The sequence below is a fragment of the Heliangelus exortis genome, chromosome W (genome assembly GCF_036169615.1).
Source record: "Heliangelus exortis chromosome W, bHelExo1.hap1, whole genome shotgun sequence".
Lineage (NCBI taxonomy): Eukaryota > Metazoa > Chordata > Aves > Apodiformes > Trochilidae > Heliangelus > Heliangelus exortis.
Window position 1 is genome coordinate 9,039,426 of NC_092453.1, and position 25,848 is coordinate 9,065,273.

At 44.2% G+C, this 25,848-nt stretch overlaps 1 pseudogene; it reads right to left on the reverse strand.

The window, feature by feature from the left end:
• LOC139789242 (uncharacterized) overlaps positions 1 to 25,848 on the reverse strand; it is a 132,006-nt pseudogene that overhangs the window by 58,764 nt on the left and 47,394 nt on the right.

Below are 25,848 nucleotides of genomic sequence, written 5' to 3' on the forward strand. Positions count from 1 at the left end.
TGGGGTAAAAATCTGTTAGTTGAGAATCTATATATATATGTATATCACATTTTGTGTGGTTATCTTATGTCGTGTGGCTCTTTTTGCAGTCTGTGCTTTTTTAGCAGGCCGATTTCATCTCTGAGATTTCCATTAAGGAGCAATTGGGAACTGCCCCCTGTCTGGCAACAGTTCTTCCTGCTGCATATCTTTCCTGGCTCAAAAGACAGTAAATTTTTAACGTGTGTCTGTGGGGGGTGGTAAACTATCTGTTGTACCACACATTTGCCACATTGCATTTACCTCACCATATCATATCAAGGACCAAAAGATTCACCTCTGAAAAAGTGTCAAAATTCGAGAAGATAGGGGCCAAAATTGGAACAGGGTAAATGGATGCTGCCTGATGGACGAAAGATGTTACCAAAAGTGTACAGCAGGCAAATTTTGGCAAGGATGTTTAACTTGTCAAAAGATTACTAGGAAAATATTTAAACAAGTAGCCATGGGAGGAAGAAAAATTGCCCACAGGCCTCTTGAGAAAAGTATCAGATATTTATTGGTAATAGTGGGTCATTTAACACACTGGGTAGAAGCTTACCCGGTAGTGAGAGCTACGGCACAGACAGTGGTAAAGGTTTTATTAGATCAGGCAATACCTAGATATGGAGTAATTTATGGTATCGACTCTGACCAAGGCACACATTTTACTTCAAAAATAATTAAATTACTATGCAAATCTTTGGGTAACCATTGAGATTATCATACTCTTTGGCACCCGCAAAGCTCGGGCAGGGTGGAAAGAACGAATCAAACTATTAAGCAACAGTTGGCAAAATTAATGGTTGAAACTCAAATGCCTTGGATAAGATATCTACCATTGACACTTTTACATATAAGAACAAAACCACAAAGTGAAATTGGGTTATCACCATGTGAAGTATTATATGGGATGTCTTATTGTTGGGGAATGCCAATAAAACATGATAGAGAATATGAGTATCAGAAAATATATAGAAATTTTGGGAAAACGGTTGAGTTAAGGAAAATGGGAATGTTGGTGTAAACAACTCCCCCTGGGGATTTGCAATACATCAAAAGAAGAAAGCTTGTCCCCTCTCTGGGAAGGACCTTTTCTTGTCTTATTAATTACAGATACTGCTGTCCGTACTGCTGAGAAAGGGTGAACACATGCCTCTGGAGTTAAAGGACCAGTAAAGGAGTGGAAGATCACCTCCCAGGCTGGGGAACCGAAAATCACACTGAAGAGAACATAAGCAGATAAGTAATTGGGGAATTTCATATAGTAACTCCATAAATTTAGATACCTGATAAAATTTTATTTAAAGAAAAAAAAAAAAAAAAAAAAAAAGTAAATATTCTAAAGGAACAGGGAAGGGAAGAAGGGAGTGGAGACACAAATGACGAATGCCATAAGGTGGAGTCAGAAGAAAACTAAATTATCTTAAGTTCTTTAATTTGGCCCACCATAGGAAAAGGGGCAAGACTGGATGGGACATAGAAGCTGCAGTTGAAGAAGGTCTGCCAAGGGCTGCAACCCCTCTGGGCTGTGACCACTGAGCAATATGATCCCTACTGGACCCTTTTTGATTTTGATGGGGATACTAGCATCCGCCTTGGCCAAAAATTGTAGTCAATGTGTAGCCACTACCCGTAAAGGAATTGAAAAAGAAGAAGTGCAGAAAGACTGTACTGCTCATGCTTGTAACCCTCTAAATCTAACCATTCTAAACCCTCAACATTGGAAACATTTGGAGGTGAAATTTGGGATAAAAATATATGGGTCTGGTTATGATCCAGGAGCTGTGATTCATGTAACATTTCCCAGGCGAATTAGGGAATCCATACAGCACAGGTTGCTTTTTAACTCATTTTATCATGAATTGGAAACTGGAGCGAAATATGAAATCCCCACAATTACAAGCACAATTACAAAAAACCTTTTTTGTAAATTTGGCTGAAAACATTGCTAAATCTTTGAATGTCACTAATTGTTATGTTTGTGGAGGAACGAATCAAGGAGACCGATGGCCCTGGGAAGTGAGACAGAGTAAAATAACTGATTCAAAGATATGGGAACGGATTGAAAAAGGTAACAAGAAACACCAGTGGTATTACAAACCTCTACAATTGGAAGAAGTTGCTGGCAAAATTTAGGAGATGGCATACCAGTGTGTAACCTCGAGTGTGAAAGAGGTTACCTCTGGAATGAAATGACAAAAAGGTGGGATAAATGGGGAATGCCTCTTGAAATGGCACGGGCATTTACAAATTGGACTGATGGAATCAGTATATCAAAGGGGTGGCCCACTCCTTAGGGCCAGTATTGGATTTGTGGTCAATTCGCTTATGCATGCTTACCAAAAAATTGGTCAGGATCTTGTGTTTTAGGAACAATCAGACCCAGCTTTTTCCTGTTACCTATAAGTAAGGGAGAATGACTTGGAGTGCAAGTATATGCAGAGGCCGAAGAACTAAGGAGGCGACGAATCAAGCATGAATTACAGATAGGTAACTGGGATAATGATGAATGGCCTCCTGAAAGAATAATTGCATATTATGATCCAGTTACATGGGCTGAGGATGGTATGTATGGATACCGAACTCCAATTTATATGCTCAATAGAATCATTAGATTACAAACTGTGTTAGAAATTGTTGTAAATAAAATAGGGGATGCTTTAGAGCTAATTGAGAAACAGAATACGCAAACAAGAACCTTTCTATATCAGAACTGTTTAGCTTTAGATTACTTGTTAGCACAGGAAGAAGGTGTGTGTGGGAAATTTAATTTAACTAACTGCTGCTTGGAAATAGATGATGAAGGAAAAGCTGTACAGGAACTGGTACAGGAAATGAAGAAACTTGCACATGTTCCAGTTCAGACCTGGAGAGGAATAAATTTGAAGGAATTTGGAACAATTTCCTGGGAGATGATTGGCTGGTAAAAATTGAGATTGTGGTGTTGGGGATTTTTGGGATTGTTAATTATACCATGTTTAATACCTTGTATGACACAATTTGCCCAATCAGAAGTAAAAAAAAGTAAAAAATGAAACTCTTAAATTGTTAGTGGTAAATACAGGTGAGGAATATCAAGAAGAGGAGGAAGAAGAAGGTGATGTCAATTTGTGTTCCTGTAAATGGTAATGACATGGTAAAAATGATCCATATAAATGTGAATCTTGTAAGTATGGGTGCAACTTGTGTCATAACAAGTTCTGAGGAAGAGAGTTATTAAAAGGAATACAAATTCATAATGGTTATAAAAAAGAAAACGGGGGATTGTGATATATGATGTTAATGAATTTGTATTCCTAACTAGTAAATTCAGAATTAAACTAAGAAGAAAGTGAATATGGGGCTAGACAAAGCAATTGAGACCTATAATTTTCCACAAAAACAGTGTAAGCAACACAAGACCTTAATGAGACTAACTTCTGTCTCGGCGATAATTGAAGTGTGGGTCTTGTTCTTAAAACAAGGCACTGCCAAGGCTAACTAGGCACCAAAGAATGCAAACATCTGCACAGAGACAACATAAAAATGCCACAACCAGCAGATAAGGGAAAAATTATGGCTAGGGTCTAATTTTGCTCTGTAACAAGATAATGAAGTCGGCGAAAACAAGAAAGGTAAAGGGTTCAAGTTTGAGGAAGACTTCTTACTTCATCCAAAGACTCCCTAACGACCCCCGGGTATCTCCCCAAGAGAGGACTCCGCCTGGACTCCACCCAGACTCCGCCTATCATGAATATTGTAATAACATGATGTAATCCCTATGAATATATATGTAAACCCACCCCTTTTGTAATATTCATAGAATTGTAATCAATATAAGGTAATTCTAGAGTTTTAGAAGCGTGCGTGTGAGCGGAGCGGAGACTCCCCATGCACCCAGCGCTGTTTTGCTCACTGCAATTTCAATCTTATTAATTAAATTAAACCATTAACAGAATATTGAGTCTCGGTCATTTTTAACAATTGTAACCTTTTCCACAGTAAATTGAAGCCTTACAAAATGCTTCACTAGCCCTTGTTTGTTCGGCATCTGCCTGTGTTGACTTCTGGCTCTATATTACAATCGTTTTAAGAAAATCAATTAAAAATGAGGATTCTCAATAATCATTTTCATGCGGTGACATGGCTCTTTTTTCAGGGTAAAAAGACCTAATTTGTATTTCTAATCTGTTATGACATGAAGTTTCCTTTGGAAAGAGGTTTATTTATGAGTTCCTACACTTTGCAGGTTTATATTTAGGTTCATGAATCCAGAGAAATTCAACAGAGGGGATTGACATGACAGTGAAGGATGTTGACAATTTTTAGTTGTGCTTTTGATTTTTCAAGTGAAGCATTGTTAGCCTGTCAGAGGAAATATTTATTTGAAATATTAATGGAGATGAAACTGAATCTTGGGTTGGTATTGAAAAGCATTTAATGTATCACATTAATTGAAAGTATCCTGTATTTTTGGTGCATTTTCCCTTTCTTTCAAGTCATAACTTAATGTGCCTTTGAAAATTTTGAAGCATTTCAGCCTCTTTCATAGTATTTACACCATGTGTGTCACTGTTATTTGCAATTAGGAAGTTAAAAGTGGTATTTCCAACAAAATTGCTTCGTTTCTTGGAGGATGTATGGATGCCCATTGTTGTATGGACACCCATACATTTGTTTTTGACCAGATACTGTATTGTGAATTCTGAGTTCATGATAAAGTATCATACATTTTTAACAGAAAGCTCTGCCCTTTATTAATTTCAGTGTATTTCATGTCCAACCTGATTTATGCAGAAAGGAATCCATCAATAAAATTTGTAAATGGCCTAGAAAATTCTGTATTTACCAGTTTGAATACACTTTAGGAATTGCAGTTTGAATACCAGGAGAGAACATCCATCTCAATAACTGCCTGGTGACATTGTAGAGGAATTAAGTTTTTAGTTGTAGGAATTAACTTTTTAGGTTTTCCAGGCATTTTTTCCATGCCTGTAATTCACTCAAGTCAATATATTATTTTTATGTACTTACTGGATTTAAAGAAAAAAAACAAAATTGCCTTGATCAATCTTAAAATTTCACTTGAGGTTTAGGAAGTGGGAGATTAACCTTGCCTGTCAAGCTTTAATTCAGCATCTTTATTTCAACAGCAAAGCCATCATCCTCAGTGAAATGATTATGCATTGGGTTTTTTTTTCTCAATGTAGCAGAATGTTGTTTTTTACATCATCTTTATTACCCCTGTGGCCTCAGGGCACACAGAACACATGCCATCTAAATTCTGTCTGGAAGACCCCCAAAATACTAATTTCCTTAATTAGTGATTTTTTTTTCTGAACTGAACCTGTGGTCCTCGCCAAAGATTCTCAGTAGGACACAAATACTCAGAAAGAAAATATAAAATATTTCTGGGTTTGGACTTGAAAAAAACTGTTACCCATTATGAATGGAAGTTCTCTTCAGGTATAACTGTGATATTGCCAATTTTCTTTTCTGAGGGGGTTTTAGAAGTCTAGAAATCACCTCTTTGTTAGGTAGGAAAAGATTATGTTTGGGAGCCTGTGTGAGATCTGTCTCTGGTTTGGATTTTTTGGATTTCAAAGCTGTGGAGATGTGGTGCTGAGGGCCATGGGGCAGTGGTGGCCTTGGCAGTGCTGGGCGAGCAGCTCCTGAATGATGGATGGATGGATAGATGGATGGAGGGATGGAGGGATGGATGAACGGATGGAGGGAGGGAGATTTCAAGACCTCTGTGGTGGTTATGAGGGTTGAGAACATCTGCTGCTCTAAGGGTAACCCAGTGCATGGTATGCAGTGAAAACTGGAATCTTCGGTTTTCCCCTCACGTTATCCAACACTTTCCCTAAGGAGAAGGAGAAGGAGTTGGGGGTGGACCAGAAGCTCAGCATGAGCTGTCAGTGTGCACTTGCAGCTCAGAAACCAACCAGGTCCTGGGCTGCATCAAAAGAAGCACAGTGTTCAAAGGAGGGGATTCTGCCCCTCTGCTCTGTTCTGCTCTGCTCTGCTCTGCTCTGCTGAGACCCCACCTTCAGTGCTGGTTCCAGTTGTGGAGTCCCCAACATCAGAAGGACACAGAGCTCCTGGAAGGTGTCCAGAGGAGAGGCACTCAAATGCTCAGAGGGCTGAGCACCTCCCTGGGAAGCCAGGCTGAGGGATTGGGGTTGTTCAGCCTGGAGAAGAGGAGGCTCCCAGGTGACCTTAGAGCAACCTTCCAATATCTGAAGGGTCTACAAGAAAGCTGGGGGAGGGCTTTGGACACGGGGGTGTAGGGAGAGGACAAGGGGCAATGGGTTAAAACTTGAAGAGGGGAGATTGAGGTTGGACATGAGGAGGAAATTCTTTAATTTGAAGGTGCTGAGCCCCTGTCCCTGGTTTCCCAGAGAAGCTGTGGCTGCCCCATCCCTGGCAGTGTCTCAGGTCAGGTTGGATGGGGCTTGGAGCAACCTGGGCTGGTGGGAGGTGTCCCTGCCCATGGCAGGGGGTTGGATCTAGATCATCTTTTAAGGTCCTTTCCAACCCAAACCATGGTTCTATGATTCCATGATCTTCAAAGTCTTTTCCAACCATAACGATTCTGTAACTCCTAACAAGGATCCAGAATTTCCCTGTCAGTGTGAGCTCAGAGAGGCACAATAATTGGCTCTGCAAGTATAGCAAAGAGCCAGACACATAGAAATGGGGATGTACCCATTCAGTGTGTTTGAGCCAAGCCATACCAAATAAAAGCTCCTCAGAGGGGAGGGATTTGGAGCCTGGTTTGCATGGCAATGTCTTCATTTTCTTCTTGTTGTTTCATTGTTCCATGCCTGTCTTTGGGGTTTTGGGTGGGAGTTTGGTTCAGGCTGCTTTCTCTAACAATTTCCTCTGATTCTCACCCCTGGAGTTTTGTCCTAATTCAAGACAAATGTCTTCATCTCAGCAGCTATGAAACTCTTCTCCTCTTGAATTAAAAGCAAGTGGATGAAATGGAATTCTTGCAGACCCTGTTGGCCTTATAAAATATTAACAAGACAAACCCAGGGAATATTGAAAGAAATTATCCTCATGCCCTGAGACACAGGGCAAGTTCAGGGATATTCAGCTCAGAATGAACCTTGTAAGTAGTCTAAGCTTTCCAAACATATTTTTTTCCCCCAAAGCTTTAAGCTTTCCTGGATTTAGTTTGCCACTTGCCACTCAGTGAGAAGAAAAACCAGCAGATTTTTATGGGTTACTTCAACCATGGGCTGGTTATTGAGTTTATACTCAAATACAACATCAAGCTTGGAAGATGTTGCTTCCAGGTGCTGCTCCTCACCCCCACCTGACTCTATCCTGGGATTACAAGGATGTTATTTGGCATGCCAGACACAAGGAGGAATAAAATTACCTGGGCAAAGATACAGTAGAAGAATTTTACTGCTTTCTGGGTCTTTCTTCTTATCTTGTGATGGGAGCATCAATTTCCCAACAGCTTTTGGAAAGTGGCCACAAGCTGCCTAAAAATTTGTGCCTTGAGTTGAAAAATATATTTGCTGCTCAATGCACATGAAGCTCTGGGCTGACTTTTGTAAATATTTACATCTCTCCACATCAAATCCCTTGCTTCTTCCATATTTTTTTTCCAAAGTCTCTTTGTCTTTCTGGTTCCATTTGAACAGGAAATCCTGTTCATTAATGCAAAACCTCCATTAATTGTTCTCATGGTCTGGAGCATCATTCTTCTGAGGAGCAGCTGAGGGAGCTGGGGGTGTTGATCCTGGAGCAAAGGAGGCTGAGGGGAGACCTTCTGGCTCTCTGCAACCCCCTGAGAGGAGATTGGAGACAGGGAGGGGGGCGGGCTCTGCTCCCAAGGAACAAGGGATGGGACAAGAGGAATTGACCTGGAGGTTGAGATTGGAGCTTGGGAACAATTTCTCCCTGGAAAGGGTTGTCAGGGCCTGGCCCAGGCTGCCCAGGGCAGGGGTGGAGTCCCCATCCCTGGAGGGCTTTCAAAGCTGTGGAGATGTGGTGCTGAGGGCCATGGGGCAGTGGTGGCCTTGGCAGTGCTGGGTTAATGGGTGGATTGGATGATCTTCAGGGTCTTTTCCAATCAAAATGATTCTAGGATTCACTGTTGCTACTGAATTTCCTTAAATACTTTTGCCTCAAGGTGATTGTGTATTTTTCTTTTTTTATTAATAAGAAATTGTGTCTAGGAGACAGAGTTTGGAATATGTTCATCCCTCTCTGTCCATATGTAAGCAGTGCCAGATAAAAAAGTGCTCTTGAAAAGGGATGAGAAGCTTTTGTTGTCATCACATTCAGCATTGCAGAATGAAAGCAGTGGTCTTGAAAAGCTTTCACAGGACCATGGGTTAGAAAGAATTAATTTATCAAGGTTACAATAAAATAATTTGTCAAGCTTTGTGATTGATCCTTAAATAGCAGGGGGCTGAGATGCACAGACTGTTTCCAAACAAGCCCTGTGAGGAGAGACTGAGGGAACTGGGAATGGTGAGTTTGGAGAAGACAAGGCTGAGTGTAGACCTTATTGCTCTGCACAACTCCCTTCAAGGAGGTTGTAGGGAGGTGGTGCTGGGCTCTTCTCTCAAGTGCACAATGACAGGACCAGAGGAAATGGGCTGAAGTTGCACCAGGGGAGGTTTAGCCCAGATCTGAAGATGAATTTCCTTCCTGAGAGAGCAGTCAGGTGTAGTAATGGGCTGCCCAGGGAGTCCCCATCCCTGGAGGGATTTGAAAACTGTGGACGAGGCACTGCAGGACATGCTCCAGTGGGCATGGTGATACAGATATTGATAAATAAACTTTATTTAATTTATAGAGGGGGAGTGTTGGTTGACATTTGGACATGGTGATCTTAGAGGTCTTCTCCAACCACAACGATTCTGTTATTCTCTGAAAGCCTGAGCACCAACCAGCAAAATCAGAACAAGCTGATTAGGGCTGCGAGGAGTGCCAGTGACCCGGAGTGCGGCAAACAGGAGCAGGCAAACAGGAACGTGGCATGGCAGTTAGAGACAGACAAGAGGAAGATCTGTCTGGAAGGTCTCCTGTTGGCTCCCCGTCTACCAGATGGGTTACAACTACAGCTACAAAGAAAAAAAGAAGGGTAGTTGTAGTTGGTGACTCCCTTCTGAGGGGAACTGAGGGCCCTATATGTCAACTGGACCCATCCCACAGGGAGGTCTGCTGCCTTCCTGGGGCCCAGGTGAGGGATATTAGTAGGAGACTCCCCCAGCTAATTCGGCCCTCTGATTATTATCCACTGTTGGTAGTCCAGGCTGGCAGTGATGACATTAATGGAAGAAGTACCAAGACAATTAAAAAGGACTTAAAAAAAAATATAGAAAAAAAAAATAGAATGGGCTGGGTTGGAAGGGACCTCAGAGATCATCAAGTCCAACCCTTGATCCACCGCTGCGGTTGCTAGACTATGGCACTAAGTGTCTTTTTAAGTGTCCAGTCTCTAAATATCTCCAGGGATGGAGAATCCACTACTTCCCTGGGCAGCCCATTGCAATGCCTGATCACCCTCTCTGTAAAGAAATTCTTTCTAATATCCAACCTAAACCTCCCCCAGCACAACTTAAGACCATGCCCTCTTGTCTTGCTGAGAGACAAACCCCCGCCTGGCTACAACCTCCTTTCAGGGAGCTGTAGAGAGTGATGAGGTCTCCCCTGAGCCTCATCTTCTTCAGGCTGAACAGCTCCAGCTCCCTCAGCCTCTCCTCATAGGACTTGTGCTTGAGACCCTTCACCAGCCTGGTTGCCCTCCTTTGGACCTGCTCTAGGACCTCGATATCCTTCCTGAACTGAGGGGCCCAGAACTGGATGCAGTACTTGTGGTGTGGCCTCACCAGCGCTGAGTACAGGGGCAGAATCACTTCCTTGGACCTGCTGGCCACGCTGTTCCTGATACAGGCCAGGATGCCATTGGCCTTCTTGGCCACCTGGGCACACTGCTGGCTCATGTTCAGCTTCCTGTCAATCCAGACTCCCAGGTCCCTTTCTGCCTGGCTGCTCTCCAGCCACTCTGTGCCCAGCCTGTAGCGCTGCATGGGGTTGTTGTGGCCAAAGTGCAGGACCCGGCACTTGGCCTTGTTGAACCTCATCCCATTGGAATCAGCCCAACTCTCCAGTCTGTCCAGGTCCCTCTGCAGAGCCCTCCTGCCTTTCAGCTGATTGACACTTCCCCCCAGCTTAGTGTAGTCTGCGAATTTGCTGATGGTGGACTCAATCCCTTCATCTAAATCATCAATGAAGATATTAAACAGAACCGGGCCCAACACTGATCCCTGGGGGACACCACTAGTGACCGGCCGCCAACTGGATGCAGCCCTGTTCACCACCACTCTCTGGGCCCGGCCCTCCAGCCAGTTCCTGACCCAGCGCAGAGTGCCCCTGTCCAAGCTGTGGGCTGACAGCTTTTTCAGGAGAATGCTGTGGAAGACGGTGTCGAAGGTTTTGCTGAAGTCCAGGTAGACCACATCCACAGCCTCCCCCTCATCCACCAGGCGGGTCACCTGATCATAAAAGGAGATCAGGTTGGTCAGGCAGGACCTGTCCTTTCTAAACCCATGCTGGATGGGTCTGATCCCTTGCCCATCCTGCAGGTGCTGTGTAATTGCACTGAGGATGATTTGTTCCATAACCCTGCCAGGCACTGAGGTCAGGCTGACGGGCCTGTAGTTGCCTGGGTCCTCCTTCCGGCCCTTTTTGTGGATTGGCGTGACATTCGCCAACTTCCAATCATCTGGGATGTCCCCAGTGAGCCAGGACTGTTGGTAGATGATAGAGAGAGGCTTGGCGAGCTCTTCTGCCAGCTCTTTCATCAGGAATTGGAAGGCAGCTATAAAACACACAAGGCTTAGATGGTTACTTGGGGTATCAGCAGTCTTTCCCCTTCACTGATCCCTGCTTCACTACAAACTCCTCCAGATCTGATTTTAGACAGGTCAGGAGTTCATGAACCAACACATCAGGGTCTCCACTCCTTGTGGACTTGATGAGCATCCAAGTCAACTGCATTTTGAGACCTCTGAGGCAATTTTTCACTCACCCAATACCCACAGCATTGATTTTTCTATCTCCCTGGCTTCTTGCACAGCACCAAGACAAATAATTTGCAACAGAATTATTTATAAACAATTTCCCTCTCCCAAGTCACCCAATGTGGAGTGCAATGTGATCCTTCCAGTATAAGATCCCCCTCCTGCTCAATAAAATTATCAGCAGCTGACTAGAAATCACAGTGTAAAAGCATTAAACATTAAATTACATTAATTCAACAGCCCCCTGACATGTCTTTTTCTTTTTAAAATTCTATTTATTTTCTCAAAGGGAATTAGTGAAACGAGCTTAATTTCAGGGAAATATTGTTACAGTGACCAAAAAAAACAAATCAGCCCCAAAGCCTCATCTCCTACCCTGTGGTTCCAGGTTGGGAAATGAGTCCACAAAACATTTGGAGTTTGGGTTGGAAGGGACCTTCAAGATCATCCACTTCCAACCCTTTCCATGAGCAGGGACACCTCCCACAAGCCCAGGTTTCTCTAAGCCCCATCCAACCTGACCTGAGACACTGCCAGAGAGGGGGAATCCACATTTGCTCACAAAATGTACCAAAATAATCATAAAAACTTGAATTTTAGGGGGTATCTGCAGACCAGCCATTACTCAGGGCTACATCTTAGATTCTTTATCAGGAGTCCTGCAAAGATGCTTGAGTGAGAGGGTTGTGATTTCTAAATTGCCATTATTAATTATCCACTGCCTTGAAGTGACTGATGCGGTCAACCTCTTTCCTAAGCAAGCTGTTCACAGGAAAAAATACTGCAGGGCTTAATCCAAGAGGGATACCTGGATAACCCCCAAACTCCACTTTTGTCACACTTCCATTTTTGCCACTTTATTTGATGCTACTGACAGATTTAGGCAGGCAGGTTTCCTGAGCACACACTTTTTCTTTTAATCACACTTCTCTTTTTTCACACTTTTCTTTTAATCACAGATTACCAGAACAACAACAGAGAACCAGCTGCTAAAACCTGCTACCTATGTCTTTTTCAAGCAGCAATCTCAATTTACACTGCTCTCTCCTCCTGTCTCAGAAAAAAAGAGAGCCTGTAGTGAAACCCTGAGTTCTTACCATCTCTCAGGCTGTTATATTCAAATATCTCTCAACTGATGCAGAACTCACACTTCAGAAAGCAATGCCACTCAATTATTTTTCCACCAGTTGCCATCTGAGGACGAACTTTTTCTTCTGAAAACTACACCAGCTTGTTAAATGAGGTGTTCCGTGTTATCAGTGCTTAGTTTCATCCATAAAGCCACCTGAAAGATGCAATATCCATGGAGCAGTGATGATTTTGCCATCTTAATGTAGTGTTGCCATCATAGAGAAGGACCAAAACTTGACTGGAACAAGCTGGAATGATTTCAGTTATTCCTTTGATGTTTTCAGGCTTTCACTCCTCCATGTAAAAACTCTCCAGCTTCAACAGGATTTTGGTCTGGGCTGCCCTCATCATTATTAATAATTTTTAAATAATGCCTTTGAAATCTGAAGGGGTTTTGTCTACTTTACTCCCCCAGCCTTAGTCCAAATGAATGGGGAGAACACCCCTGGGACAGCTCAATTTTCACCTCCTGTGGAGATCCTTCAAACTCTCCATCATTCCCTACTCCCAGAAAATTTCTTTGGTACAAAAAGAGCTATTTCAGCTTGCATATCATGTTTTCTTCCCTTGATAATCAGGATGGTTTTACTTATGTTGACTGTGTGGTCTGTTGCTGTTGTACATTGGCTTAGCTGGGAAGCTGCATTTCCACCCTGGATGCTTTCCATGTTCTGATCCATCCTGCCATGCCATTTTCCCCCCCTTGTTTTCCGAAAGCTTCCAGCATCTCAATTAATATATGAAATTATTTTCAGTGTCAAGGGTGAAATTACAAAGCCTGTATGTGTTTTTACTTGGGGTAAACAGCTCAGAGAAAACATTTGGGTATTGCAATTACAATTTCAAGTCCCTGCTACTCTTTAGTCACTGCAGAGCATTTCTAAATCTGCAGCATGGATTTTCTGTGCTCATTTTGGGATGATGGATTATCATCACTTGTATTCATAGAATGTCAGGGGTTGGAAGAGACCTCTAGAGATCATTCAGTCCAAATCCCTTCCAAAGCAGGATCTCCCAGGGCAGGACACCCAGGAACAGATCCAGGTAGGTTTAGAAACATCCAGAGAAGGAGACTCCACAACCTCTCTGGGAAGCCTGTGCCAGGGCTCCCTCACCTGCACAGGAAAGAAGTTTCTCCTCATGTTGAGGTGGAACTTCTTATGTTCCAGTTTGTCCCTGTTGCCCCTCTCAGGGGCACCACAGAGAAGAGACCTTCACCTTCTTGACCTTCACCCTTCTGCTATTTCTAAACATGAATAAGATCTCTTCTCAGTCTCCAGCTCAACAGCTCCAGGTCCCTCAGTTTTTCCTCATCAGACAGATGTTCCAGCCCTCCACTGGTCTCTCTCCAGTAGATCCCTGTCCCTCTTGAACTGGGAAGCCCATAACTGGACACAACACTCCAGATGTGGGCTCACCAGGGCAGAGGAGAGGGGGAGAAGCATCATGACAGCAAGGTTTGGGATGCAGCACCCCTTGTGAGGACTGTGAGCTTCTTCCAGGATAGAATCCCAGACTGGCTTGGGTTAGGAAAGACCTTAAAGCTCATCCAGTCCCATCTCCTTTGCCATGGGCAGGGACACCTCCCACTAGCCCAGGTTGCTCCAACCCCATCCAACCTGACCTGAGACACTGCCAGGGATGGGGCAGCTACAGCTTCTCTAGCTCAGTGTATACTGAACCCAACTTCTATCTCCACACTAATTCCAAACTGCAGGACTGTATGGAAGCTCCTTGAATCCCAGCTCATGTTCTGGTGTCACAGCTTCTGAAAAGGCTTAAAGTTTTTAAAACATGTAAAACTTCCACATTCATTTCAGAAGTTGTATGCTAAATTGAAAAACAAAACCCAAAAGCAAAACTAAAACCAACCTGAAAAGAAAACCAAACCTAATTCATTTATTAGAATCCCCATTTCTACCCCACTTTTTAGGACCCACACCAAGGATGCCCTGAAGGTACAAACCATCCCCTTTCAGCATTTCAAGTTACTGATGGGTGCACTGCCCAACATGCAGGGAGCAGTCAGGGAGAATGCAGCATGCAGTAAAGGGAGAGCAGAGGTTAATAACCTGGCAGCATAGGATTTGAGAATGTGAGAACAAGTTAAAGTCAAGTTCCTCTCCATTGCCACTGAGGGTCGAGAAGCAATGCTGCAGCCTGGAGCAGTGAGAGTGAGGGAAATACAGTTTGTCCAAGACATAGACATATCTCTGAAACTGGTGGCAGGTATAACTGCAAGACGAGGGTGAAAAAGGGAGAAAAAAAGAGACAAAAAGAAGTATTTGCCTTTGAGAAAGCCAAGTCATGGTTTCACGCCCTTGTTTTTTTGTTCCCAGAAGCAAGGGAAGGTGTCAGCAATGGGGATGTCTGACATAACACAAGAGTTTCAAAAGATGTTGGCTCCAGCATGACCACAAAGGGAACTCACCAAATTTGATGTGTTAGAGATGCAAGAATTTAGGGTTTTTTTCTTTTTTTTTCTTTTTTTTTTTTTCCTGAATAAAGCTTATTCAGAAAAGCTTTTTGCCTCTCTCAGTTTGCCCTGAAAATATAAATGCAGGAGTCTGCACCTGCTTTACAAAGTTTAACATTAAAATAAATGAGAGTATTATTAAAATGATTTTCATAGAGCTTGATGCTTGCTTTTATGGAAAACAAAGATGCACAGAGAATTTCTGACCAGTGGGAACTACTCTGGCAACCTGGGAGGGCTTTCCTGTAGTTAATTCTAGTGCCTCAGGCATGGTGTTTGATCATCACTGAGTTGCACAATCAGTATGTTAAGAGGTTACAATCATGGAATGGTTTGGGTTGGAAGGGACCTTAAAGCTCATCCATTCCCAAACCCCTGCTATGGGCAGGGACACCTCCCACCACTCCAAGCCCCATCCAAGCTGACCTGAGACACTGCCAGGGATGGGACAGCCACAGCTTCTCTGGGAAACCTGGGACAGGGGCTCAGCACCCTCAAATTAAAGAATTTCCTCTTTATGTCCAACCTCAATCTCCCCTCTTCAAGTTTTAACCCATTGCCCCTTGTCCTCTCCCTACACCCCCATGTCCAAAGCCCTCCCCCAGCTTTCTTGTAGACCCTTCAGATATTGGAAGGTTGCTCTAAGGCCACCTGAGAAGGCTCCATCAGGAGATGAGGGCTAGAGAACATCAAGGGAGGACACCAGGAGGACTCAACCCAATTCCAGCAGGATTCAAACCATCTGAGCTCACATACATTGTGGTCTTCAGAGAAGGACCTACTTTTGGACCCAAGAGGCCAATTAATGAGTTACAGCAACATGTCTCTACACAACTACAAATACATTTCCTCATTGGTGAATGAAGTGTATTTACCTAAAAGCCTGTTCTTTCTTAAACTTGCTGAAGGCCACAGCCATTACATGGGTTGAGTCATTCAGCACTTGCAAAGACCTGAGGCACATTCAGGTGGTTACATTCTGATTCCTTCCTCTGTACCTACATATTCACCCTCCACTTAAGTGTCAGATGTTTCTAAGTGCAATATTCTCCTTGTGAGCCACACAAACTACAGTGGAAGTTTGTGGTGGTGGGAAGAACCTGGGCTCAATATTTAAGAGACTCAGAAATTTCATAAAGTGTTCTGTCTGGAACAGGCAGCCCAGAAAAGTTGTGGATGTTCCATCGCTTGAAGTGCTGAAGGCCATGGAATCAGATTTTTAAGCATCTTCTCAGTGCACAGCTGGGAGTGCCATGGAATCACTGAATGCTTCGAGTTGAAAGGGACCTTTAAAGGTCATCCGGTACAACCCTCCTGCAAGAAGCAGAGATAGCTTCAACTTTTTACAAGGGCAGGGAGTGACAGGACAAGGGGAAATGGTTTTAGACTGAAAGAGGGAAGATTTAGATGAGATATTGGGAAGAAATTCTTTGGTGTGAGGGTGGTGTCCCAGGTTTCCCAGAGAAGCTGTGTCTGCCCCATCCATGGCAGTGTCTCAGGTGAGGTTGGATGGGGCTTGGAGCAACCTGGGCTGGTGGGAGGTGTCCCTGCCCATGGCAGGGGGTAGGAGTAGATGATCTTGAAGCTCCCTTCCAACCCAAACCAGTCTGTGATACCATGTTTTAAAAGGGTTTTAATATCTAAACACATACCACCCTAAAAGCTCCATTTTTGGGCAAGATGCTTCTCTCTTCCTTTGACCATTTGTGCATCTCTGCTGACTTGTAAGCCACAATCCATCACTGTTTATCCACAACCCCTCTGGTGGCACTCTGATCCAATCTATCTCAAAATAAAGCTGTGAGTCTGTCCATCTGGGAAATCTCCAGAACACATGAGCTTGGGTGTCCTGGGGTGTTCAACCCCTTCTGATGGCATGCAAAGCACTTGTGCCAGATGGGGGACAGGGTATTACTGTCCCATCAGCAGGTTCAACCAGGGTTAAATCAAGGTCAATGCTATTTCCATGTTGGAAACAGCTGATATCAGCCTAAAACCTCACCTCCGTATGTTACCAAGAGGCAAAACCAGGAAAGCCCCACATGGAATGGAAGTTCTTGAAGAGAAATCTTTCTATGGATACAACACTAAAACGACATTTTAAGTCATTTGACCAAAATGACACTCAATCCACAGTAAAAAAACAAAAAAAGAATGTTTTGGTCCTTTTCAAAATGAACCTCACTTTATTTACTAAGTCATCCCCATTTGTCACAGTCTCTCCTCCTAATTGCAATGACACCTCCTCATTTTGGACTGGCTGATCAGCTTAGAAGCTTCCCCACAGCTAATCTAGGTCAACAAGCTACTAATAAGGACAGCATATGGTTCTTTTATTTAACACTCTTGAGATCTTTCGAAATTGCTTCTGTGTCCCAACCAAAGCCACTCCAGAGATGCAGGAACTTCTCCAGAAGTAGCAGCAAAATGGAGGATGAAGAGCATCAAAAGCATCTGCACACAACTCCTGTGGATGTCCATCAACAGCTCATGAAAGAACAATCCAAAGCTACTCAAGGTTGACCACTTCCCACCAGAACCTCTCCAGATCTCCTGCTCTGCGCACAACTTCTATCCTGACAGTCCACAAGCAAAGTTGAGACTCAGTGGCTTGGAGCTGTTTGATCTTCCATCCCCAGACTATACTCTTTCAAGCACAGAATATTATGAAGGACCTTTTTCTGAGAAGCCATTAGTGTTCATGCAGACCATCTTAATAAAAATGGGATTATAATTTTTGGAACATATTGAACTGCATGGAGGGGGTAAAGAAAAATAAAAAAGTCTCATTATAAAGTTTCTCACAGATTATCATTTTATATCCAGGTTAGGTAATAAATGTCTTCTCCTCTAAACAAAAGCACTACAAAATTATTTCAAAGTTAAGAAGCACTAAACTGTCCTTGAGGTTTTGAATTCTTACTTTCAAGGCACTGTCCAACAGTCAGTTCTGCGGCCTTTCCTCCTGAAGAGAATTTATGGCTAAAATCTACCTCTTAAAGAACATGGTAAATGACACCAAAATGTGGGACACGGGGTAAAAAAAAATCAACACAAATATTTCCAAGTCACAAATTGCTCAAAGCAGAGTCCTGTGGATTAACTGGCAATAAAAACTTCCTGGGATGAGCAGGTCATTTGCCACAGCTTGAAAGCAAACACAGAAAATTAATTAAACTGGTTGAGCTGTAGATAAATCACCTGAAGTTGTATCCACAGAATGATGGTTTTTTCTCCCTATTTGTTTCAGTGATATGATGTTTGCATGAAAAATACTCCAGGACAGGAAATACACCAAAAGCCACTGTCTGGATCAACAAAGAACCCAAACAGCATCCAGGGCTTTGGGGTGTCCTCATGGCCTTCAACACAAGCACCTCCAGTGAAATCCAGCACAAGCCTGGTTTTAAAAACCCTCTTGTTTAGAAAACTTAGAGACCAGCCCTGGTGTTGCAGTAGGTGGCAACTTCCTTCTAGCACAACTACAATCCATGTGTGATGCAAAGAATGATCCCACAGACAAATACAAGTTGGGAGGAGAAAGGATTGAGGGCAGCCCTTAAAAGAATAATTTGGGGGTGATGGTGGACTAGAAGCTCAGCATGAGCCATCAATGTGCACTTGCAGATCAGAAACCAACCAGGTCCTGGGCTGCAGCCCCAGCAGTGTGGCTAACAGGTCAGGGGAGGTGACTGTCCCTTTCTACTCTGCTCTGCTGAGACCCCACCTTCAGTGCTGGTTCCAGTTGTGGAGTCCCCAACATCAGAAGGACACAGAGCTCCTGGAAGGTGTCCAGAGGAGAGGCACTCAAATGCTCAGAGGGCTGAGCACCTCCCTGGGAAGCCAGGCTGAGGGATTGGGGTTGTTCAGCCTGGAGAAGAGGAGGCTCCCAGGTGACCTTAGAGCAACCTTCCAATATCTGAAGGGTCTACAAGAAAGCTGGGGGAGGGCTTTGGACATGGGGGCATAGGGAGAGGACAAGGGGCAATGGGTTAAAACTTGAAGAGGGGAGATTGAGGTTGGACATGAGGAGGAAATTCTTTAATTTGAAGGTGCTGAGCCCCTGTCCCTGGTTTCCCAGAGAAGCTGTGGCTGCCCCATCCCTGGCAGTGTCTCAGGTCAGGTTGGATGGGGGCTTGGAGCAACCTGGGCTGGTGGGAGGTGTCCCTGCCCATAGCAGGGGGTTGGATCTAGATCATCTTTTAAGAGCCCTTCCAATCCAAACCATTCTATGATTCTAAGGATGAGAAAAAAAATACATATTATTCTTGAATAGGTTAGAGCAGAGATATCTTCATTTCACCATCAAAAACTAGGAATTTGTGATCATGCACTTCCCAACACCTGCAGTTTCCCTGTCACTACAGATTTCACTATATATGTATTTTAGTGAAAAAGTTTATAACCCTCAACTCCTTTTTTTCTTCTTTCTTTTCTTTTGGTTATAAAAAAGGAAGAGGTGCTTCAGAGGGTTCAGTATTTAACAGCTTCGTCCACAGGATGTTAATTCCAAGAATCCCCCTCAGAGCTTAATCTTTTCTTAGTGTATAATTTGATTTGTGAAGCCTTTTGATGTATACTTGGGGAAAGAGCAGCAGCTTCTTCTCTCCATGATTTACTGTTATGGAAACTCCTCTGTTACAATGAAGAGATCAGTAAATTGTGATATAATTAAATGCTCCAAGATTTGACACCCTGACTATAAAAGATTTGTTATTGATCTCTCCTAGGATGGCATTAAAGCCTACTCAAGGGCCAGGCTCCCAGCAGAAATGTGATGATGGTGGTGATGATGATGCAAACCTGTGGCTTCCAAAGCTGTTGCGTGGGATGAGTCTCGCCGTGGGAGTCAGTCGAGCTAGTGCTGGCTCGGATGGTATCAGGAGCTAACTTTGATCCGTCCGGCTCTGGAATCCTCTCCGGAAGCCACACCTACCGAACCCGGGCATGCGTGCCTGGGCTAGCCCCAGCTGGGCACAGGCGGGGGGGGCACCGTCTGGGCACTTGCTGCCTACATTTCCCCCCTTTTTTTTTTTTTTTTTTTTTTTAATGGGGGAAAAGATGACAAATACGCGAAGATCTTAGCTGCGTGGTGCCTCGTTGTTCAGAGCCGGTGGTACTGGTCTGCAGGGGGAGATTGGTGAAGACGACGAAGCTGCAGAAGCTGAGGGTTAAAGGCATCATCTGCGAAGCCTGCAGGCTCCTGGAGGTGATCAACAGGATGATGGAGCTGGGCTTTTCCCAGCAGTGTATGGCAGGAGGACCAGAGACAAGGAGCAGGAGTAGAAACATAAAGAGCTTGGGGTTAAGGATTCCCTCGTACAGCCACTTTAGTTTAGGGGCTGATTTTATCTTCGCAGCCTTCCGTGGGGCCGGGGGCGGCATCGGGGGTTGCTCTCCGCGGCAGCCGGGGGTGCCGCCAGCCGCGGTTTCCGCCCCATCATTTTCCGGTGTTTCGACTTCCTCCAGGGGTGGTGCCGACGGAGTTGCGCTCGGCGCTGTCCCGGGCTCCCCACCCTCGGAGGGCGGCGCCGGCGGGGCTGCGCTCGGCGCTGTCCCGGGCTCCCCCCCCTCGGGGTGCGGCGCCGACGGAGCTACACTCGGCGCCCTCCCGGGCTCCTCCCCTTCGAAGGGGGGTGCCGAGGGGGTTACTGTGGGCATTTCCTTCAGGGGAAATACCTCGGTTTTTCGTAATGGGGCCGCGGCGGTGGCCATTGCCACTTCTATTTCGGCTTTCAAGCAAGCTAATAGATTGCAAACGGTTCGCCAGGTGTTGTCCGCACCAATAATGTCGCCGTTGGCTGAAGTTGCACCAGGGGAGGTTTAGCCCAGATCTGAGGATGAATTTCCTTCCTGAGAGAGCAGTCAGGTGTAGGAATGGGCTGCCCAGGGAGTCCCCATCCCTGGAGGGATTTAAAACCATGTGGATGAGGCACTGAAGGACATGCTCTGGTGGGCATGGTGATATTTTATTTTATTTTGGTTTGTTTGGGGTGGGGAGGATGTTGACAGTTGTACATAGTGATCTTAGAGGTCTTCTGCATCCATGACAATTCTGTGATATAGCTCAGAGACCTGAACTTGTCCATGCTCTAGGATGCAGCATGTTGTACCTGAGTTTCATCATAACCTGTTGTAAGAGCAAAGCCTGAGTCCTACAGCCAACCCCACTGATTCTGTTGCTGTCTGGAAGAAGCAAAGATAGTAACCCTACTTCTGACTGATCAGACATCCTTGAAGCTGATAGTGATGACTTCTGTAGCAAAAAAGAGGGGACACTGAGATGAGATATTCAGAAGAAATTCTTTGGTGTGAAGGTGCTGAGCCCCTGTCCCAGGTTTCCCAGAGAAGCTGTGGCTGCCCCATCCCTGGCAGTGTCTCAGGTCAGGTTGGATGGGGCTTGGAGCAAACTGGGCTGGAGGGAGGTGTCTTTGCCCACGGATCATCTTTAAGGTCCCTTCCAACCCAAACCAGTCTGGGATTCTGTGCTGCTGGGCACTGGAGTTGCTCAATGTTGGGTTTTCCTTTTTTATTTTTTTATTAATTTTTTTTATGTGTGCCCTTCACAAAACCTTCATCATTGTGTAGAGTCAATTCTGTTTCATAAGATCCCAAGAAGAATTCCCATGCCTTCTGATACACACTTCTGTATTTGAGACATTTCACCTTCCCAGCCAAACCATTACTTTCCTGTAGTATGAATTTCATTTTTCTGCTACAGGTTCCTTTTGTTAGGAGTCTGAGGGGATTTTCTTGAGTGAAAACACTTGTAATCACTCTTTAGGACTACAAACTGTTGCTTCAAAGTGCACTTTTTAAGCTCAGTTGAAGCTGATGCTAGATTGAAAACTGTCTTAAAGTTGTTAATGTGTTTCTGTTGAAACCTTGCAGTGCTACTGCAATGCATTTATAAATAATTCAGTGCTTTCCAGCTGCAAGTGGCTTTGATCAGCAGATTTTCTGCTGAATGAGAAAAAAATCTTGTAGGTAGTGCTGTTAAGAGTGAAAAACGTGTGGCATGAGGAGAAAATGCATAACTGATCTTTTAATTTGGCTTTTTTCTAAGGAAATGTCTCCATGGTGATAAGAGATGCAGGTAGCTGTGTATTTTCTATTACTGTGTATGAAACCCTCTAGCTGATTTTTTAAAAATAGGAAGTAATGAGCATCTGGGATGGAATTCTCAACCATTTTCTCAACCATTCTCAATGGAATTATCAACCATTTTTCAGTGATGACCCTAAGTGCTCTGAGTAAAATTCTCAGAGCTCTGTAAAGCTTATGTGCTTTAAACCCGTAAGTCCAGGTTGGAAACTGAGGTATAAAAGCAATTAAATTTAAAAAACCAAAAAGTATAAAAAATGAAGTGTGAAAAAAATTATATTTTTCTTCTATGTTAGCACAGTTTTTAATTATTTAGTTGTGTGCTTTGTCCTTGGGCATGGGTATAACTCTTGAGTTCTTGGGTTTGCAGAATTGAGAACTATCTTATCTGCAAATGAAAGTTCATTGCTTATCCAAGAATAGGTTTTGCTTTCAATGTAAGTATCTGTTGGCTTTGTGAACTGAAATTTTGGTGAGTTCCACCTTAATAAAGTGGTTAAGTTTTTTCCATCATCTTTCTAGAATGACACATCTCTGACATCATCTTATTTCATGGTGTGCATGACATTTTTTCTACCTTTTTTAGGCTGGAAGTAATCAGACTAATTGTCATTATTGTCAGTTTTCATGTTGTATTGTTCTTAAAAGAAGAAAGAGCATTCATTCTCTCTGTTTTCCCTTAGATTTGGGCAGTTGCTTTTATAAAATAAGGATGAGGAGGAAACTAACCAAATATATCATGTGTCACTGTGTTTGGCAGAATGATGAAAAATCATTCCTGTTCATTACATCTCCTCCATGCTTTTCTTGGGCTAATGAGTATTTACTGAAAACACTGTTTATTGATTTAATATAGATATTGCTGAAGTCTTCTTAAAGCTTTCTTCAACAAGGATCTCTGTGTAGAGAGCAAAAGATATTTTAATTTTACTGGGCATTTGTTTATTGAAATTTTCCAGTATTTTTCAGCAAAGGAACCTTCTGTTTAGTAGGGGCCACACTCAACTGAAAACACTGAAATTTTTTAGTGTGTGGTTGTGCTAAAATTCCATTTTACCCATTGCTTAGGAGCAGCTTTGACCCATGCTCATAATGAGATGTGATTGCTGGATCAAAACTCTTTAGGCTGCTCACCTAGGAAGATAAACAGATTTTTCTCCCAGGTGGCTTTATCCTCTGTGAGCATTCTGGTTGTCCTAACTTTTTTTTTTTTTTTAATTTCCTTTGATGTCCAGGGTGCTTTTGGGAAGCTCTTTAATGTATAGCTTCCTCATTCACTGGAGAATAGAGATGGGACAGTTGGAGCAGAAAATGAGTGAAACTGTGTTCCCCAAATCAAAGGGGTTTTTTAAGGAGAAAAATTTGAAGAAAAAAACACCAATAAACCAAGAAGCCAGGTTGTTGCATGAATGCTTCAAAGCTGTTTGGTTTCTAATTTAAGTCTCATTTGAAAACATAAGAACAGAAGAGTTGCTTCTCATACAAGAGTCCTGTTTGGGTTTTTTTTATTATTATTTCTATTTTAAATTTTAGCTTTGTGGGCATTTCAAACTTGAAATGAAGTGTGTAAATTGAGCAGAAAATATGAGGTATATAGAGCATTCTATGCTTTTATTCAGCTCATCTTTCTGTCTTCTCTTAAAGGAGGGAAATAAATGGTGTTAAGTAAGAGCCATTGGCCAGATAAGAAATCTTCTCAGATTGATCTGAATGTAGGGGTAGAACCTTTTGAGCCAATGAAACCTGATGATGGAAAAATCTTATTTTAGAAATAACCAAAATAAAAAAGCTCCCAGTTTTCTGTAATCAAGCCCACATAACACAAGTAAGATGGTGGTGATAGAGTTATAAATGAAGAGCCAATTTATCCTTCTGTTAATATATAATAAAAAAACCAATTCCTCCTTCCTTTATTCCTTCTCTGTTGGTACTGGGGTGACAAAGGAATTTGTGTCGCATGGCCCTTTATGGCTTTGTGTAGGCAGCAAGTGCCCAGACGGTGCCCCCCCCGCCTGTGCCCAGCTGGGGCTAGCCCAGGCACGCATGCCCGGGTTCGGTAGGTGTGGCTTCCGGAGAGGATTCCAGAGCCGGACGGATCAAAGTTAGCTCCTGATACCATCCGAGCCAGCACTAGCTCGACTGACTCCCACGGCGAGACTCATCCCACGCAACATCTGGTGGAGAATGCGGGCATTAATTTCGGTCTAAACTGTCTCCCCGAGCGTTTCGTCCGAAAGTGACCTTTCTCCACAGACCGTTCGATACCCTGAAAGATTCGGGTAAGAGAAACCCTTTCCTCTTTTCGACATCGACATCAGTAAAACCGATGATGGAATCCTATGTAAGCAAACCTACCGGCACCGCCGTTGCCGATCAGATTACAACCCAGGCGGAAACGCAGGAAAACCTCCGCTACCCGAGTCCTGAAACGGCCTGGGACCTGTGGGGGGAGGTGTACAACCCGCTGGCAAGTTTCCACTATAAGGAGACCAACGGCGACATTATTGGTGCGGACAACACCTGGTGAACCGTTTGCAATCTATTAGCTTGCTTGAAAGCCGAAATAGAAGTGGCAATGGCCACCGCCGCGGCCCCGTTACGAAAGACCGAGGTATTTCCCCTGAAGGAAATGCCCACAGTAACCCCGCCGGCGCCGCCCTCCGAGGGGGGGGAGCCCGGGACAGCGCCGAGCACAGCCCCGTCAGCGCCATCCCCGGAGGAAGGAAAAAACGAACAAGTGTATCTGGGGCTGACTGCGGGCAAGCCTGCCATAAAGGGCATGTCCGGGAAGCCCCACCAAACCGTGACCGAACTCCTATCGGATATCGGCCCGGAAGTCAAAACACCGGAAAATGATGGGGCGGAAACCACGGCTGGCGGCACCCCGGGCTGCCGCGGAGAGCTACCCCCGGCGCCGCCCCCGGCCCCGTGGAAGGCTGCAAAGATAAAAGCAGCCCCTAAACTAAAGTGGCTGTACGAGGGAATCCTTAACCCCAAGCTCTTTATGTTTCTACTTCTGCTCCTTGTCTCTGGTCCTCCTGCCATACACTGCTGGGAAAAGCCCAGCTCCATCATCCTGTTGATCACCCCCAGGAGCCTGCAGGCTTCGCAGATGATGCCTTTAACCCTCAGCTTCTGTGGCTTCGTCGTCTTCACCAACCTCTCCCTGCATACCAGTACCACCGGCTCTGAACAACGAGGCACCACGCAGCTAAGATCTTCGCGTATTTGTCATCTTTTCCCCCATAAAAAAAAAAAAAAAAAAAAAAAAAAAAGGGGGAAATGTAGGCGGCAGGTGCCCGGACGGTGCCCCCCCCCCGCCTGTGCCCAGCTGGGGCTAGCCCAGATGCGCATGCCCGAGTTCGGGAGGTGTGGTTTCCGGGGAGAATTCCAGAGCCAGACAGATCAAAGTTAGCTCCTGATACTATCCGAGCCAGCACTAGCTCGACTGACTCCCACGGCGAGACTCATCCCACGCAACATGATTGCCCTTCTCTGGACTCTGAAGCCCAAAAAGGCCTAATAAAACTGTTTAGAGACAGAGTTTTTGGGCTTCATCTGGGCTTTTTGGGCTTTTTGGGCTTCATCTCTCCAGCAGCTCAATGTCTGTCTTGTAGTGAGAAGCCCAGAACTGAACTCAGTATACATTTTAATATCACCTTTTCTCCTAATTCTACCCAACCCCTATGAGCACCAGGAGGATGACAGAAACCTCTGTCTTCGTATTGTTCCCTGAATCTCCTACAACAGCCAAAGAAATCAACAAACGATGACACTGATAGAATTCTGTGCTGACTTTGGAGAAGTGCAACCAAGTTCTTAGTGGTTTCCATGGGAACAATTGTGTTAAGAGCGTAGAAAAAAAGGCACTCTGGATAGTTTTGCTAGCCCCATAGAGTCATCTCACTTTAAATGTGTATGTCTAATTAGGGAGGTGTATGGCAACCTCTAGTGGTGCATGTGTGCTTAGAAACCAGGAAACATTCCAACAGATGAAGCTGTAAGGAAAAGTATTTGCCTTAAGTCATCTTCTTGTCAGTGATTTTATCAGAAAGACATGGCCCTGAGATGTCAGAATGC